This window comes from Polyodon spathula, chromosome 4, assembly GCF_017654505.1.
Source record: "Polyodon spathula isolate WHYD16114869_AA chromosome 4, ASM1765450v1, whole genome shotgun sequence".
In the NCBI taxonomy this organism is placed as follows: Eukaryota; Metazoa; Chordata; class Actinopteri; order Acipenseriformes; family Polyodontidae; genus Polyodon; species Polyodon spathula.
Genome location: NC_054537.1, coordinates 57,716,154 through 57,728,736, shown reverse-complemented (window position 1 = coordinate 57,728,736; position 12,583 = coordinate 57,716,154).

Sequence of the window (12,583 nt, the reverse complement as noted above, 5' to 3'; positions counted from 1 at the left end):
GGACTTATCACAACCAGATCCTTTTTACTTATTTATTTGCAGTAAATGAACACTTGGGTTCCATTTAACAATTACAATGTGGTCAGAACAAGGCACTGGACAGCTTGATTAATTAATTAAGGACATGGTTGGAACAAGGTCCTGGACTGGGATGGATGAAAAAGCTTCAACTGAGTACCACTGAAATAGATCCCAGTGAGAATCCACCACACTGTCCTGCCTGCATTGGTGCTTCCTGAGTAATTGGTTGAAGGCTGTCTGCCTGGCCATTGGTTGTTACTGTTCCTTCTGCTACAGGATTTCTACGGCAGCACACATATTAGCATCTTTATGGGAAGCTTTCTAGCACACCCCTGTTCTATAATTGAAAGTTCAGCAAATTAATAAGAGTAGCACACGATTGTCCCACAACCGCAGCCTGGAGTCTCCCGTTGGCCACCAGTGTGAAAGTTGGGAAATTCGATGGAAAGGGCATTTGGGAGGCATTCTACTGTGTGATTGAGGCAATCGAAGAGGCTAATGAGTGGACGGGGCATAAGGGAACCCAACTCATTGCAGCCCTGGATAGCGAGACTCGCAACTTTTTGCTGGCCCTCTCCCTGCTTGAGGACCAATGCAGTGGTGCTGGTTGTTGTCCTGGATCAACAGTGAGTTGGCCCACTACCAGGCGGTGCAATTGACCCAGCTGAGGGAGAGACTCAGGCAGCCCAAGAGCTCTGGGATGCCTTGGCATGAAAGGCACTATACAAAATAATTGGATTGATTGAGTACCTGGAGGCGCTGGGGAATGACATCAAAACCCTGTGCGAACGAGCGTACCCCAACTGGCCACTTTCCTGAAACCAAAAAAACTCCCTGTATTCCGTGATGTGTCACATCAATAATAAGCCGTGTGGTAATCAAATCACTTTCTGAAGCTTGTTATTGAGTATAGCTAGGCCCTAGAAACAAAAAACAAACATGTTTCCCTCTGTGTTTTTAATGATACACTTCAAGAAAGTCATGTACAGCAAATGTGATTGGCAGCTCTAACTTTTGAAGCGGATTTACATATGAAGTTCAAGATATGCCATGTAAACAAAGCATAAAGGCAATGCAGACTTCTCATCTTCGGCTGTTTTTGAAGGTAATTATCTCCTGAACTTGTAATTCAATACGTATTTCGATTCAATATGTAATGTTTTTGTTTTGAGCAATTATCAGCACTGCTTTGCGATCAAGGCCAAGGACTGTACCTGCACCAAACTGGTCCAACATCACGTTGACACAGAGATGCCGTGTCAAGCCGCGAGAGAGCCCATCGTCTGCCTCTGGCCAAGTGAGACGATACTGAGGCCCAGAGAGATGGCTGCCAACAGGGTAATTGTGAGCTTGCAGAGCCTGTGGGTTGCACCAGTCATCTTAAGTGAGAAGAAGGAGATTGCTGACTCTGTGGGTTAGCTCATTGGACCTGTGGAGTGGGTACTGGCAGGTTGAGCTCTCCTGTGACATGCATGCGAAGACTGCCTTTACCACAGGACAAGGCCTCTGGTGCCTGCACTGCCCGGAAGGGGCCGTCTAGACAGTCACTCGCCCCTCATCAGCGCCTACAAGTTGTCGCACCACTGGAACGGGTGGCCATCAATGTGTTCGGCCCCTTTCCCAAGTCCACAGTGGGAAACAAAGATGAGCCAAGAGGAATTGCAGCTTGCAGCTGGAGTTTCTGTGTGTGTGTGTTATGAGCCCTCCTACATCCTTCTTTTTACCCCATGCTCTTTCCCATCTATTTATTTATTCACAATAAATACGAGCTGTTATTCTCTTTTTTACAGTGATTTTGTATCCATATGATTTCATCAGGACCCCTACCCGAGTAAATGCTACAATACTTTTATTCACCATTGAAATTGCGTCACCCATAGCTATATGTACTCTTTCATTACAGGTGTAATTTCTATGTGAAGAACGCATTGCCCCAAGATCATTTCATATTTTACACATAGTGATAACTAAAATATATTAAGAAGAGTCAAAGATCATGTCAAATGTATTGCCGTTCCGGCTTTTCCCAAGTTTCCTGTGGAGTTCAATCAGTTCCGACGGAACAGCTGCTCTGCAGAGCAGGCACTGCCCCATCTCGCTGAGTCAGAGACATGGCTCTTTAAAAGTGTTATTTCTATATAAAAAATATATATATTACTGCACAATTATTTCACATTTCCTAGATAGAGTTGACCAATAACTTTTAGCAAAACTAGTTGAAGTTTTGGGGCACTGCGTGTAACACAATGTGACAGAAAGAATTAATCGGGGTTATAACTGACCTCTGAGGGCGCGGTGTAAAGGGAACAGAGTGTCCCAGGCTGGATAATCTGACAATTTTTATTCCAAGGGAAAGGTGGAAGTCGGCCATCTAGAAAGTGGGCGGAGCTACAGTACACCAAGTCATCGTCGCAGAAGGGAAGATATGTGGCAACCGTGGGTTGGAGGAGAAACCGTTGCACTCACTAACCAAGGGGGTGTGGCTAGGTGATCTGTTCCTTTTGTTATGGTTAAGGTCAAACCAAGACAGAACTGTAAAATAATCGTGAGTGTTTTATTTCTTTGTCATGTCTAATTATACTTGTTTACATGGTTCAACATTAAACGTGGCCCAGTGGCCCGGGGCTGGTAGAGAGGGCAGTAGTTATGAAGCACCACAGGCCTGACTGGTCTGGTTACATTTAACTAGTATAATATATACATATAGTGTACATGGTTTCCATTGCATGAATCCAGGAAAATAGGCCAGTGTGCCAAAAAGCTGAAAATTAATTTTTTTAAAAACATAACTACGAACTAATCCTAACTTTTCCACCGCACGTCATATTTGTTGTACACTCAGTCAGAATCTGGGACTACATACTGATGTGCTGTGTTGGTACTCGTTCCTGTGACATGGCAAATCTTTTACAAATTGGGTTTTCTACAACTAAGCAACCAATAAGCCAAAAGGAAAGCGCTGAAGTCATCAATAAATCATAAAGCAATTATTAAAAAAAAATGAAGACTAACATTTACAGTGGAGGCTTCATGTGGCTTCATTATGACAGTGAAAAAAAATTCGGCCTTGTTTGGTGTCAGTTTCCCAGACTTGCAGATAAAACACCAGCTTAATTTGCTGTGAATTCAACATTTCGTTTACATCCTATCCAGTCTCACAGTAGGATACCCAGATACGCAATCGAATTATCTAACTTTTTGATTTGGGATCTGATGTGTTCAGGTACAAAATGCCATTCACAATCTTTCCAGGACTCGTTGGTATCACTCAGCAAGATTAACTTGGGAGAGGCTACACTAGCGACAACGCTCTGAGAAGGTGTGACAGAGATCAAGTGACGCTTGGTGTTAGATCTCCCTTCTGACCTGAGCGGGCGCTAGGTAAAGGGAACAGAGTACCTTGGACTAACAGGCATGACACTTTATTTCCGTGGGTAGGTGGAAGTCGGCCGGCTAGAAAAGAGGCAGAGCTACGGTACCCGAACTCAATGACCCAGACGGGAAATGACGTGGCATCCGCAGATTGTAGTAGCGCATGCGCTCATTAACCAAAGGGTCATGAGGGAGGGTATAAAATAGGGGCAAAGTAATCTGTTCCTTTGTAAATGGTTGGATTTGACCTTGAAGGAATACCATGTTGTACTGAAAAAACATGAGTGTCTGTTAGTGTCGGTTGTAACTGTTGGTTGTCTCAATAGACTACCAGTAACACGATCCGGAGCTGTAGCGCAAACCAGCATCAACCCGGACATCACTTTCACTCCTGCATTTCACGGGCAACTGTAAACTGTAACACTAGCATGTAATATAACTTCACTGTTTTGTGTTTAGTGTAGGTGTGTGTAAAACCTGGACTTTTTGGTTACGAGCCAAACCCGGGGATTACAATTACGAGGGATACATGCCGCTGTATCACTCCAGCATTTATTATTTACTGGAGTTTGCCTTCGGGCTCTGGACATTTGTCATTTATTAATAAAATACCCTTTCACCTGAAAGCAATTGTCTGCGTGATTAATCTGTTCTGCACTGCATTCACCTGTATCTACTCACCACTTTTCCACAGCAAGATTGTTGTTTTGTATTATGAATATTATTTTAAGTCACAGCGCGTATCTTCCAATTAAAGCAACAGTAGCATAATATTGCGCAAACCACCAAATAATCAGAATAAAATAACACCTATCATATATCATCATGATACAGCTGTCATATAGCAACCTAAATATTCAACATCTGTTTAATACTAACAAATATGATTTATGAAAATACATTCCAACATTACAATAGTTTAACATTACTAATTACAACTAGCCATCAAGCGCTGACATCAGATGAATCAAAGTCAAGTTACTTTGTTTATTCAATAACCTGTAAATAATTCAAAACAAGGATACCTGGTTGTACTTTTAATGGTAAGTGCAAATGTTGACGTTACTCCATCCATTAACAGAAAGTCAACAGCAGATGTTTTACATTGAACTCCTTTCCAAATCCCAAGTATATTTACTTTAGTCACTGCATTGTTCTGCTTAACATTTAGTCATTATATTTATCATAACGTTACATTACCTTTCAAATCTCAATTCTATAATGGTGGAACCACATCTGTGGCAGTGAAGGCTGCAGGGGTGACCTCAGACCAGGGAAATGAAACAATAATACATGTACTACAGGACGAAACAGTATATTTATTAAATATATATATATATATATATATTATAAGTATATATATTAGGATATTATATAGGTATATAATAATTTTATTAAAATCCGTTTAGTCAAGGCTGACTTTCAGTCACTTTATGGGTCATCATTCTCCACGCATTTCTGTCTTTGACCGCTTCTTTCAGATCTTTCATGTGCATGTTTGTGTCAGCCTTGATTGTGTCCAGCCAGCGGGTTCTCTGACGCCCTCTTCTTCTTGACCCACTGACTGTGCCGAGCATTAATGCTGTTTCTAGGGAATTAGCTCGCATGATGTGTCCAAAGTATGAGAGCCGCTGTTTCGTGATTTTTCCCTCTAACGATGTTTGTGGTTTGACACGTTCAAGAATCGTCTTGTTTGTGACCATTGCCGTCCATGGTGTTCGCAGCAATCGTCTCCAACACCAAAGTTCAAAAGCATCGATCCTCCTTCTGTCGGCCTTCTTGAGCGTCCAGCTTTCGCATGCGTATGTGGAAATCGGAAAAACGATTGCATTGATTATGCGAGTCTTTGTTGCTATGCTGATGTCATTGCTCTTCCATATTTTTGCCATTCCCTGCATTGCGCTGCGCCCAAGTGCGATTCTGCATTTGATTTCTGGTCCCGATTCGCCACCCCGGTCGATCTTGGATCCAAGGAAGAGGAAATCTTGAACTGATTCGATTTCTTCATTGTCAATTGTCAAGTGGAGTGTACCATTGCCTGCTGTTGTCATTACCTTTGTTTTCTTGATGTTGAGGTACAAACCCATGCGCTCGCTTTCTTCTTTGACCTTTCGGACCAGATATTCTAGGTCTTTTTCACTCTCTGCGAGCGAAGTCGTGTCGTCGGCGTATCGAAGATTGTTGATGTTCCTCCCTCCAATTTTCACTCCGATCGGTGATTCTTCCAGATTACATCGTCTCATGATCGTTTCGGCATATAGGTTGAACAGGGCCGGTGATAGAATGCAGCCTTGTCTAACGCCTTTTCCGATCTCAAACCAGTCCGTGTTGCCGAATGCTGTCCTGACCGTGGCTTCTTGATTCTTGTAGAGCGATCTTATCAGTTGTTCTAGATGTTCTGGGACGCCCATTTGCTTCAGACATTTCCATAACTTGCCATGGTCAACGCAATCGAATGCTTTGCTGTAATGAGGGACATGGACTGATCTTTTCCACTCTTTGGGCCACGATTTGGTCTTCCAGATCAGTTGGCAAAGCGTTGTGAGTATCGGGATCGGTATTGGCTTGAGTAGTTCGGCTGGTATGCAGTCGATGCCCGGGGCTTTCCTGCTTGGGAGTTCTTTCAGTGCCCAGGCTACCTCCTCCTTCAGAATATCTGGTTCTTGCTCGATCGAATCTTCCTGACTGGCTGATGGACTCGGTCCGTTTCCTGCATATAATTCCGCTGTGTACTCTTGCCACCTCCTCTTAATTTGGTCTTCATTCTGTAGTACCTTGCCATTCCGATCTTTGATGGTCGTTGCTTTTCGGGGTGCGAAAGGTGCCCGTGCCTGCTTCACATGGGCAAAAAGCTCACGGGTATGTCCTTGTTTGCTTGCAGCTTCCAGTTTTGCGCACCGTTCGTTCCAGTAACGCTCCTTATCCCTCCTCGCTTCTCTCTGAAATTCCACATTTAGCAAACTGAATTCGAGCCTCTTGCCAGTGGCTTTGGCTGTTCGTCTTTTGTTGGCGATTTTGATCAAAAAAACAAAACATGGAAAAAATGGCACATTGGTAAAACAACATATACACAAACACTATATTTCTTTTACAAAAATGAGTACCTTTGTTCTCTTCTAGGTAGCATTTGTTCTTGCTCTTAACTCTCTTCTACTCCTCTAAACTCTGAGCCTGGAGTGTGTCTTATATTATGTTTGGCCATTAAATGGGCAACTCATTCTTTACGATACTACCTGCAAGGACATTCATTCAATCTTTTCACAGACCACGCCCCACTCAAGTGGTTAAGCACAATGAAGGACAGCAATGCCCTGATAACTCGGTGGTATCATTGCAGCCCTTCCTGCATCATATGATTCACCATGCAGGGAAAGACCACTAAAATGCTGATTATTTTTCCTGGGAGGAGGGAGTAATGGGAAAAGTAGATTTAGCCGAGTGTTCCTTTGTCTCCACTCTGAGCGGTGGGATATGTGATAGAGAGTGAATGAATCTTGGTTATACGTCTCTCTCCTGACCTGTGAGGGCACTGTGTAAAGGGAACAGAGTCTGACAATTTATTCCAAGGGAAAGGTGGAAGTCGGTCATCTAGAAAGGCGGCACAGCTACGATATACCAAGTCATCACCCCAGAAGGAAAGCGAGGTGCCAACTGCGGATTGTAGGAGAAACAGGTGTACTCTCTAACCAAAGGGGCGTGGCTGATGGTACAAAAGGGGATGTGGCTAGGTGATCTGTTCCTTTTGTTATGGTTAAGGTCAAACTGAGAAAGGAGAACTGTAAAATAACCGTGAGTGTTTTGTTTGTTTGCCTTGTCTTATTATACTTGTTTTTTTCTTGTTAGACAGCTAACACGATCCAAATCTGTCATTTAAGGCCGGCACTAAACCTGGACAACACTTCACAATTGTGTATGTGTAAATTGTATTTCACCACTAGCATTTTGGCACTCACTCTGGACTTGTGATTATGTGTGTGTGTGTCACAAAGATGGCCGGAGTGGGTGATGTCAGACCAGAGCCAGGAAAAAAACAAGAGAGGTGGAGTTTGGTAGAGCTGAGCGAATGGTCTCACTCAGCATTTAATGAATGAAAAGACAGACAAAATAAATGGTTGCAACAAACAAAAACAGGACACGGCACATTAGCCAAAATAAACAGACAAACAAAATGGACTAAACAAAACACGGTAAGCAGATATTTTACTACTACGACTACTATTATTATTATTTGTATTACCTCCGTCTCCAATCCCGTTCTCCACTCACCGAACACACAACCCCGAGTATGTGAGAACATGTTGCTTTTATGCAGCTGTACCGAGACTCGGCTGCTAATCAATCATTCAATTGGAGTCGCGGTACAACTGCACGTGAATTAATAAAGTGCAATTCCCTGTACTCACGTATTACATTTTACTTGCACGTGAAGTGCTGTGCAATCCTTGTGCCTAAATACAAATATACATTTTAAACACTTGTGTTACACAGACCCGTTTATATCCCGTGTACCAATGACTAAACACCAACATTAACACACGACACAAAATACACACAGGGGCAGGCACTTTGCCACATATACCCCCGCCTCAAAGGCCATCTCCCCCCTTAAAATCCCAAAAGTCTCGCTCAAAGTCCTGGGCCAAGAACAGGGACTTTAAGGGGTTGATGGGCGGCAATGTTGCCAGTAGCCAGGCTGCTACTGGCCATGCTGTCAGCAAATGTGCTGACAGTGGGGCGAATCTCTCCTCCTGCTGTACCACTGGCAGCAGAAATGCCTAGCCTCCTTCAGCCGGGGCACATCCAGCAGCAGAAAAGCTGCTGGGGTTGGTGGTCTCCAGCTCCTCTCCTCGTGATGGTGGGGGAAGTGATACCAGCAGGCATTTATCCTTTGCTGGTAGGGGAAGTGATACCAGCAGGCGTTCATCTTCTGCTGGTGGAAAGGGGACCCAGCAGACATTCACCCTCTGCTGGTGGAAAGGGGACCCAGCAGACGTTCATCCTCTGCTGGTGGACAGGGACCCAGCAGGCAATCATTCTCTGCTGGTGGACAGGGACCTAGCAGGCATTCATCCTCTGCTGGTGGAGGTGGAAGAGGCAGCTCCTGCTGCTCTGCTCCTGCCGATGGAGGTGGCGGAGGCGTGTAGTCTCCTGACGACAGAGGTGGGAGCGACGTGTAGACTATCCTTATTACAGGGGACTGGTGCGGCTCTCCCTCACTTGCAGGGGACTGGTGCGGTTCTCCCTCACTTACAGGGGAAGGTGATGGAGGCAGAGGAAGCACCTGCTCCTCTCGTCCAGGTGGTGATGGTAGGGGAAGTGATACCAGCAGGCACTGACCCTCTGCTGGTGGAGATGGGAACAGCTCCCTTTCGGGCTTTGGATCCCCGCGGTCCCCCTGTCTGGGCTCTGGACTCTTGCGGTCCCCCTGCCTGGGCGCTGGAGACCCTGCTACCTGGGCTGCTGTTCTATTTATAGCTGCCTCCAGGTAGCAGAGGACCACCTCCACACCTTCCTCCAGGGAGTTTGGGGTGTGTTCCCTCTCGTTCGTCTCCCATCGCTCCCTGTCCCAAAAGGACCTTGATGGCTATGGGCATGGACTGTGCCTCCAGCCCAGCATTGTCCCAGATCCAGTCCCTCAGCCTGACGGCGTCTTCTGACATTTTTTTTTGTTTTTGTTGTTGTTTTTTTTTTTTTTTTTTTTTTAAACAAGAAATTGTGGTTCCTGCTCTGGTCTGCGTCTAGCGGGTGCTGGTAATCCCGGTTCTGACATCACGTGTCACAAAGACTGCCGGAGTGGGTGACGTCAGACCAGAGCCAGGAAATAAACAACAAGAGAGGTGGAGTTTGGTGGAGTGGAGCAAATGCTCTCGCTCAGCATTTAATGAATGAACAGACAGACAGAAAATAAATGGTTGCAACAAACAAAAACAGGACATGGCACATTTGCCAAAATAAACAGAGAAACCAAACAGACTAAAGAAAACACGGTGAGCAGATATTTTACAACTATGACTACGACTACTATTATTATCATTCATATTACCTCCGTCTCCTATCCCGTTCTCCACTCACCGAACACACAACCCCGAGTGAGTGAAAACATGCTGCTTTTATGCAGCTGTACCAAGACTCGACTGCTAATCAATCATTCAATTGGAGTTGCGGTACAACTGCTTGCGAATTAATAAAATGCAATTCCCCGTGCTCACATATTACATTTTACTTGCACTTGAAGTGCTGTGCAATCCTCGTGCCTAAATACAAATATACATTTTAAACAATCGTGTTACACAGACCCTTTTATATCCCGTGTACCAATGTCTATACATCAGCATTAACACACAACACAAAATACTTTGCCACAGTGTGTCTTTGTGTGTGTTCTACTGTGTTTATTCTTTCGAACTGTTTAGTCTTTTGGGACTGTAACCCGTTGTTTGAAACAATGCAATGCATGTTGCTGTGTATTGCCTGGGATTATTCTTTGCGGTCGCCAGACCAGGATTATAAATAAACATTTCTGTTTGGATTGTGAACTTTGTTGTCTGTTTTAAACGTGATAAAGAGTAATTTATAGAAAGAATCAATGTTGTAAATCTTCTTCCCGATCAGAAAGAACGCTGTGTAAGGTTGGTACTATGCTTCCCCATAGACGGGACGACTTGGCCGTGGGTGAAAACAGGAAGTCGGCCATCTTGGTGGGGGCACGTAGCTGTCAGTACACGAAACGACTCAAATGTGATCAGCTGCAGGCCAAGCAGCGATTGGTTACACCAGGAAACAGAGCTGATTACACGAAGGAGTTGTTTACTGCAAATGGGACACAGCTACGTATGTATGGCCCCTTGCGCTGAGAATGTAACCTACAGCCGGAGCATTGTTTGTTTTGCTACATGTTGTTTTATTTTGTGTATTGCAGAGGAGGAATAGAGACCCAAGAGCTGCTGATACCAAGCCAGCACACACCTCTGAGCACTTCCTTCTTTGTGCAAGCAAAACAGCAGCTCCACGACTCTCAGGATTTAAAGAGCGCTATTTTGTGCACTGTAGATGTGGATTGGGGATTTGTTGTATCTTTTGTTTGAGTCTGCAAGCCCACCATATACCCCCCGATACCATCGCTGGTAGAGAGGCGGCCTTTTTTGTTATTTATTAATAAACACAGACGTTTCTGGGAGAATCACTGTGTGGACAGTCCTAAGTTTTACATCAATAGCTCATTGGGCACTGTGACAAAGAACGAATTCAATCCTAGTCAAAACAATCTCCCTCCCAACCTGCGAGGGCACTGTATAACAGGAACAGTGTGCTGGATGGTTTGGCAGTTCATTCCAGGGTCAGTCAGAAGTCATCCATCCAGAAAGGGAGCGGGGTCACAATACCAGAAGTAGTTGCCTTAATGCTGTCGGCAGTGTGTCAGTCATGGATTGGAAGATACATGATTGCACTCGCTACCAAAGGGGTGTGGCTAAAGGTATATCAGGGGATGGGACCAAGCAATCTGTTCCTTGGGTATTGTTGTGGAAAGAGCTATAAGGACGAATTGTATTAGAAAGAAACTATGAGTTTTGAGTGTTGTTTTTCCTGTCTATTCACACTGTTATTTGTCATTATAGAAAGCTAACCTCTGGGAGCTGCAGCTAAACCACCAGCAATTAAACCCGGACTACACTTCACCATTGTACACGAATAAACCTGTAAATCACCACTTTCACTAAGAGCACTCACTCTGGACTTCTGATTGTGTTATGTTTGTGTGTGTCTTGTTTAGTGTATTATTATATCGGGACTGAACCCCATGGTTTGCCTGATCGATACACATCTCTGTGTAGAGCCAGGTATTATTATTTGTCAGCAAATAAAGAGCAGCTTTTTCACCATGAACTGTCTTGTGTCTGTCATTCCTGAGCATCGTATCACCACTGCACCTGTGCACTACAAACCACTTTGCCACAGACATATCCATAATGTTATTTACATTTGAAATAGTGAGCAGATAGGTTTGTTGATTGTTTGAATAGTATTGTTCCTTTTGATAACAAAATACTGAGCTCAAGTCATGTGATTTCATAAAAATGCCAGGTTCTCAGTGTTTGAGTTAAAATTGCCAAAATTAGTGGATTAACAATATGTATAAATAGCCATTTGAAAAGACATGATTTCAAAAACAGCGAAAGATACGACCATACCCTGCTTGAGTAATGAAGATCGCCTGGTTTCTATCAGCATGATTGAAGGCGGACTGTCTGTGAGAGAAGTTGACCGCAGAATGAGCTGTTTTACTTCAGCAATCAGCAGACTAGTCCAGAGAAATCAGGAAACCGGCTCAGGAGGGACAGGCCACATCCTTTAAGGCAGAGGATCACCACACCGGCCCAGGACCGTCACATCCGACTGATCCATCTGCGTAATCGTTTTCAGACTGCAGAGAAATTCCAGGAAGAAATAACCCGCGCATCAGCAGAATGGCTGCAGCTCGCCATCTGCATGAAAATGATTTGCACGCTCGGAGGCTGTTCAGGGGTAACATGTTGATAGCTGAGAGATTAAATCGTCGTCTTCTGTGGGCCAGAGATTGTCTGTGATTTTGTTTGATATCTATGTTTAAAATATTTCATTAAATCCATTAGACCAGATTGTTGCGTTTCTTTTGTGCATCAGTTATACAGTGCCTAGAAGTATTCACCCTCCTTGGACACTGTTTTTACAGTTTGTTGTGTTACAACCTGAAATCTTGATGCATTTAAATGGGATTTTTTTCCCTTTGATTTACACAACCTACTCAGCACTTTCAATGTGTGAAAAAATGGGGGGTTCACATGATTTCAGGTTAAATACACCTGTCTGTGTAAGGTCCCACAGTTGGGTAGTGCATTCAAAGCAAAGATACTACCATGAAGACCAAGGAGCTTTCAAAAAAACTCTGGGATAAAGTTATAGAAAGGCACAGATCAGGGAAGGGGTATAAAAAGATTTCAAAGACATTGAATATCCCTTGGAGCACAATCAAGTCGATCATTAAGAAGTGGAAGGTATATGGCACCACCCAGAATCTGGTTAGAGCAGGCCGTCCTCCCAAACTGAGCAGCCGGGTAAGAAGGGCATTGGTCAGAGAAGCCACCAAGAGGCAAATTATAACTCTGAAAGACAGCATTCCATGACTGAGATGTAAGTAAGTGACTATGTGTCA